Below are 5704 nucleotides of genomic sequence, written 5' to 3'. Positions count from 1 at the left end.
TTATTCGGCCAAATGAAACGTCTGCGGAAAATTTGGTTGGCAAGTGAAATTCGGCAATACAATTTTCGGCGAAAAGGCAGGATACCCATCATTACAGATGGTGCTCGCCCCACTAAAGTCCCTTTTTCGCAGGAATGACACAAATGGTTAAGTTACGACACACGAATATAGTTTGACATATATATAGGCACAAATGAACAGTACGGATGCCTTACATAAAGCTTCATTACACTACAACTACTTAAACAGTAGGCGAGGGATTTTAGTCCTACAATCTCTTACTAAACACTTTCCTTAACATTCGATTTATAACCTTATTTCGTTCGCTTTAAGGTTGCAAATTCTCGCAAACATATTTGGCCATTAGTTTCAACTGGACGAGGCCAGAGATTGTGCGTTTTAACTAAACCATGTTTTAGTAAATAATATCATAGAAGAGCGTTTACCAAAAAAAAATACTGTAAACCCAATTCTTACAAATCTGGAGTTTCTTGGGCTCATTCTACTCAGAGTCCTAAAAAAAATATCCTAAAATGTCCGTTCCATTACGTCACGTTTTAGTGCGAATTTTATTTCAGTTTCATTTTCGTGACGTAGTGGAAACTAAAAATTCCATTTATTTTATTTTTTGCATCAGGAATGAATATGCTATTTATTCTGAGTTGGAAGAACCCAAAAGTATCAGGATCTGTGAGATTTTTTTTTTTTTGAAAACGCTCAGTATAGAAATCATAAGTCGTTCACAGGAAAAAGGGCCCGTAAGTCTCCAAGCATTTACGCCAGTCACCTTTGAATATAATACCAAGCTTCGAGTAATACTTAAGTGACTTTCGCGCTAAGGTTCCTTTTCCTGGGAACGAAGCATGACAGCGATTTTTTTCGGTCGATACTTAGATTTCATTATGGTTAAGTCAAAGTACTAATAGCATAAATGTGATCGCGGCCGGCAAAATGTCCCACTTCGTCGCTTGTCATAAGGACGAGACTTGCTTGTATCTTTATACGAACAGCCTGTCAAGGCGTCCTTATGGCAAGCGACAAAGTGGGACGTTTTGCCGGCCGCGATCACAAATAATATTGATTATTGCTTCACGTTTGTGTGTAAAATGATTTCTATCGATTTCAGTGAACTTTTTAGTTCTTTTCAAACGAACTGTCGATATTTCAGTAAATGTTAAAAATGCTGGTAAATAAAAATATAGTTAATTTGGAATTAAGACAATCGTTTTAGGCCCAATGGTATACCTTAAGGTAAATTGAATTCGGATAATTCCGAAAACCGAATTTAATTATTAGTGATTTTCGAAATTATGCGAAGACACTTATATTGAAACAAAAACGATAGTTCTCATTAATATACTCTGTTTCAGAGCTTTCTTATGTGAGATCGAAAAATTAGTATAATCACAAACGTAAATGTAACACTAAAAGCTGCCAATTACATATTCCGCACTTAGGTACAGTGTATAGATCGTGCCATTCACGAAGACGCGTGCCTTCATTCCTATTCCCATGTTATTAAAGGTTAGATTTGACAAATCTGCGCGTCATCGTGGATGACACGAACTATAGGAAAAGTAGCTAGGCGGCCGAGCGTGTACAGATCATTATGGACACCTGGCCCTCTTAGGTATGTACTTCTGCTATCTGTACAAATTAGAGGTTAAAAAATAGATATTTTTTATGACAATAGGTACAACTTCTTTTGATATATTCGCCATAAAATATATCAGAGCGGCCAAAGTGCTTATAAATATTTAAACACGCCTTTGTCAAGAAGTTACAGTACATGTTTAGATATTTTTAAGCACATAAAAAAGTTATTATTAAATTTGTTTTCAAATCGCTCATACAGCTCTTAAAATGTTCAAAATAGACTTACAATTGTTGTATTCTCTCAAAAGATTTTAGGCTGATTTAAACACTAAAATTTTAAAATAGAAATCATTTAAGAGATGAGCGGTGAAATCTCTAAAAAGAGTATTTTAAAACAGACTATCTCTCATTTCATAAAGACTTTGACTCTAAAGACGAGTCAAAGAAGTCCACCACAAAAGAAGTCACATCTATCGTTAGCCAGTAACATAAAATGCTCAATCACGTTGCACAAACCAACCAGTCACATCACTCCTTGGAACACTATCACTCGGGTAATGGAGCGCAGTCCTGTGAGTCTGTCGAAGCACTTTCTAGGACTCTGTAGGGTCGTGGCGGGCCGCTACCAGGCTGAGAAGTCGAGGACTCGCTGCCCCTAGAAATGAAAGATGTTGGTGAGTTTTGCAAGCCATACTTTTTCAAAAAACTGACAACTTTTCAACCTAATCTACTAAGATTAGTTACTTTCAGTAGTCCGCATCACCCCTTACGCCCTCGATCGCTGTTACATATTAGTTTTTCGGTCAAAAACTATTCCAGGCATACCTTTTTCAGACGAGTTACTATAATAAACATCTATTCGAAGTAGATTGCTTTCAAAATTCGTTGGCTAGTCTAAAAATATAGTTAAACGTAAGTTGTTTTAGTAAATAAGTACAGATGTCAGTTATTTTTCTGCCAGATTCAAAAATTTGCACTAATCTAATTTATAATTTATGAACCTCCAGGTCTTTTTTTGTATTTTCCTTTTATTGTAGTACATTTGTATTGCATTGTTGATATGTTTATACGACTGTTTGGTTTCTAAATAAATTTTAAAAAAAATTGGCTTATTTCGGCTAACACTAAACCCCGTTATCTTGTCGCAGTATCGTTGCTTTTTACCGCTTTAAGAAAATACCTCGATTAACAGCTCCTACTTTATTGGTGGTGTTTCAACGGCTAATAATCGAACGAGTCATTTTGTTGTTAAAATCTTACGTGTCACGCGTAAAGTTGTCGGAAGCCGACTGATGTTCGCGACGAGCATTGGAACCGTTTATTGTAAAATATTTACCAAATTATGAATTAAAAATAGGCAGTAAGCTCCGAATGCACTTAGAAATATGTAAATAGTATCGGTTTTTATAGTTTATACCTGTTTTTTGGCTAGAGTAAAACATTCCCGCACCAAAAACCCCGATGTATGCATATAAGAAACTGACCTAGTCGGAGTCGGAGTCGTTGACGGAGGAGCGCAGCTTGGACAGCGTGCGGCGCGCGGCGGGGGTGTCGTCCTCCTCGTCGGACGAGATGACGATGCTCATGTATACATGTAGGAGGCTGACCTACCTAGTCGGAGTCGGAGTCGTTGACGGAGGAGCGCAGCTTGGACAGCGTGCGGCGCGCGGCGGGGGTGTCGTCCTCCTCGTCGGACGAGATGACGATGCTCATGTATACATGTAGGAGGCTGACCTACCTAGTCGGAGTCGGAGTCGTTGACGGAGGAGCGCAGCTTGGACAGCGTGCGGCGCGCGGCGGGGGTGTCGTCCTCCTCGTCGGACGAGATGACGATGCTCATGTATACATGTAGGAGGCTGACCTACCTAGTCGGAGTCGGAGTCGTTGACGGAGGAGCGCAGCTTGGACAGCGTGCGGCGCGCGGCGGGGGTGTCGTCCTCCTCGTCGGACGAGATGACGATGCTCATGTATACATGTAGGAGGCTGACCTACCTAGTCGGAGTCGGAGTCGTTGACGGAGGAGCGCAGCTTGGACAGCGTGCGGCGCGCGGCGGGGGTGTCGTCCTCCTCGTCGGACGAGATGACGATGCTCATGTATACATGTAGGAGGCTGACCTACCTAGTCGGAGTCGGAGTCGTTGACGGAGGAGCGCAGCTTGGACAGCGTGCGGCGCGCGGCGGGGGGTGTCGTCCTCCTCGTCGGACGAGATGACGATGCTCATGTATACATGTAGGAGGCTGACCTACCTAGTCGGAGTCGGAGTCGTTGACGGAGGAGCGCAGCTTGGACAGCGTGCGGCGCGCGGCGGGGGTGTCGTCCTCCTCGTCGGACGAGATGACGATGCTCATGTATACATGTAGGAGGCTGACCTACCTAGTCGGAGTCGGAGTCGTTGACGGAGGAGCGCAGCTTGGACAGCGTGCGGCGCGCGGCGGGGGTGTCGTCCTCCTCGTCGGACGAGATGACGATGCTCATGTATACATGTAGGAGGCTGACCTACCTAGTCGGAGTCGGAGTCGTTGACGGAGGAGCGCAGCTTGGACAGCGTGCGGCGCGCGGCGGGGGTGTCGTCCTCCTCGTCGGACGAGATGACGATGCTCATGTATACATGTAGGAGGCTGACCTACCTAGTCGGAATCGGAGTCGTTGACGGAGGAGCGCAGCTTGGACAGCGTGCGGCGCGCGGCGGGGGTGTCGTCCTCCTCGTCGGACGAGATGACGATGCTCATGTATACATGTAGGAGGCTGACCTACCTAGTCGGAGTCGGAGTCGTTGACGGAGGAGCGCAGCTTGGACAGTGTGCGGCGCGCGGCGGGGGTGTCGTCCTCCTCGTCGGACGAGATGACGATGCTCATGTATACATGTAGGAGGCTGACCTACCTAGTCGGAGTCGGAGTCGTTGACGGAGGAGCGCAGCTTGGACAGCGTGCGGCGCGCGGCGGGGGTGTCGTCCTCCTCGTCGGACGAGATGACGATGCTCATGTATACATGTAGGAGGCTGACCTACCTAGTCGGAGTCGGAGTCGTTGACGGAGGAGCGCAGCTTGGACAGCGTGCGGCGCGCGGCGGGGGTGTCGTCCTCCTCGTCGGACGAGATGACGATGCTCATGTATACATGTAGGAGGCTGACCTACCTAGTCGGAGTCGGAGTCGTTGACGGAGGAGCGCAGCTTGGACAGCGTGCGGCGCGCGGCGGGGGTGTCGTCCTCCTCGTCGGACGAGATGACGATGCTCATGTATACATGTAGGAGGCTGACCTACCTAGTCGGAGTCGGAGTCGTTGACGGAGGAGCGCAGCTTGGACAGCGTGCGGCGCGCGGCGGGGGTGTCGTCCTCCTCGTCGGACGAGATGACGATGCTCATGTATACATGTAGGAGGCTGACCTACCTAGTCGGAGTCGGAGTCGTTGACGGAGTAGCGCAGCTTGGACAGCGTGCGGCGCGCGGCGGGGGTGTCGTCCTCCTCGTCGGACGAGATGACGATGCTCATGTATACATGTAGGAGGCTGACCTACCTAGTCGGAGTCGGAGTCGTTGACGGAGGAGCGCAGCTTGGACAGCGTGCGGCGCGCGGCGGGGGTGTCGTCCTCCTCGTCGGACGAGATGACGATGCTCATGTATACATGTAGGAGGCTGACCTACCTAGTCGGAGTCGGAGTCGTTGACGGAGGAGCGCAGCTTGGACAGCGTGCGGCGCGCGGCGGGGGTGTCGTCCTCCTCGTCGGACGAGATGACGATGCTCATGTATACATGTAGGAGGCTGACCTACCTAGTCGGAGTCGGAGTCGTTGACGGAGGAGCGCAGCTTGGACAGCGTGCGGCGCGCGGCGGGGGTGTCGTCCTCCTCGTCGGACGAGATGACGATGCTCATGTATACATGTAGGAGGCTGACCTACCTAGTCGGAGTCGGAGTCGTTGACGGAGGAGCGCAGCTTGGACAGCGTGCGGCGCGCGGCGGGGGTGTCGTCCTCCTCGTCGGACGAGATGACGATGCTCATGTATACATGTAGGAGGCTGACCTACCTAGTCGGAGTCGGAGTCGTTGACGGAGGAGCGCAGCTTGGACAGCGTGCGGCGCGCGGCGGGGGTGTCGTCCTCCTCGTCGG

General features: G+C 48.4%; 1 long non-coding RNA gene across 1 annotated transcript; it reads right to left on the bottom strand.

Moving 5' to 3' along the window:
- Positions 1-1184: 1184 nt before the first annotated feature.
- On the bottom strand, positions 1185-3501 carry LOC133529394 (uncharacterized). The gene is made up of 2 exons (XR_009801125.1): positions 3081-3501; positions 1185-2251 (listed from the first exon to the last, which is right to left on the bottom strand). It is a non-coding gene; the product is annotated as an uncharacterized LOC133529394 (long non-coding RNA).
- Between the last annotated feature and the right edge of the window lie 2203 nt (positions 3502-5704).

Source organism: Cydia pomonella, chromosome 20 (assembly GCF_033807575.1).
Source record: "Cydia pomonella isolate Wapato2018A chromosome 20, ilCydPomo1, whole genome shotgun sequence".
In the NCBI taxonomy this organism is placed as follows: domain Eukaryota; kingdom Metazoa; phylum Arthropoda; class Insecta; order Lepidoptera; family Tortricidae; genus Cydia; species Cydia pomonella.
The sequence above is the reverse complement of the archived record's forward strand: the minus strand, read 5'-3'. Positions and strand labels throughout refer to the sequence as shown.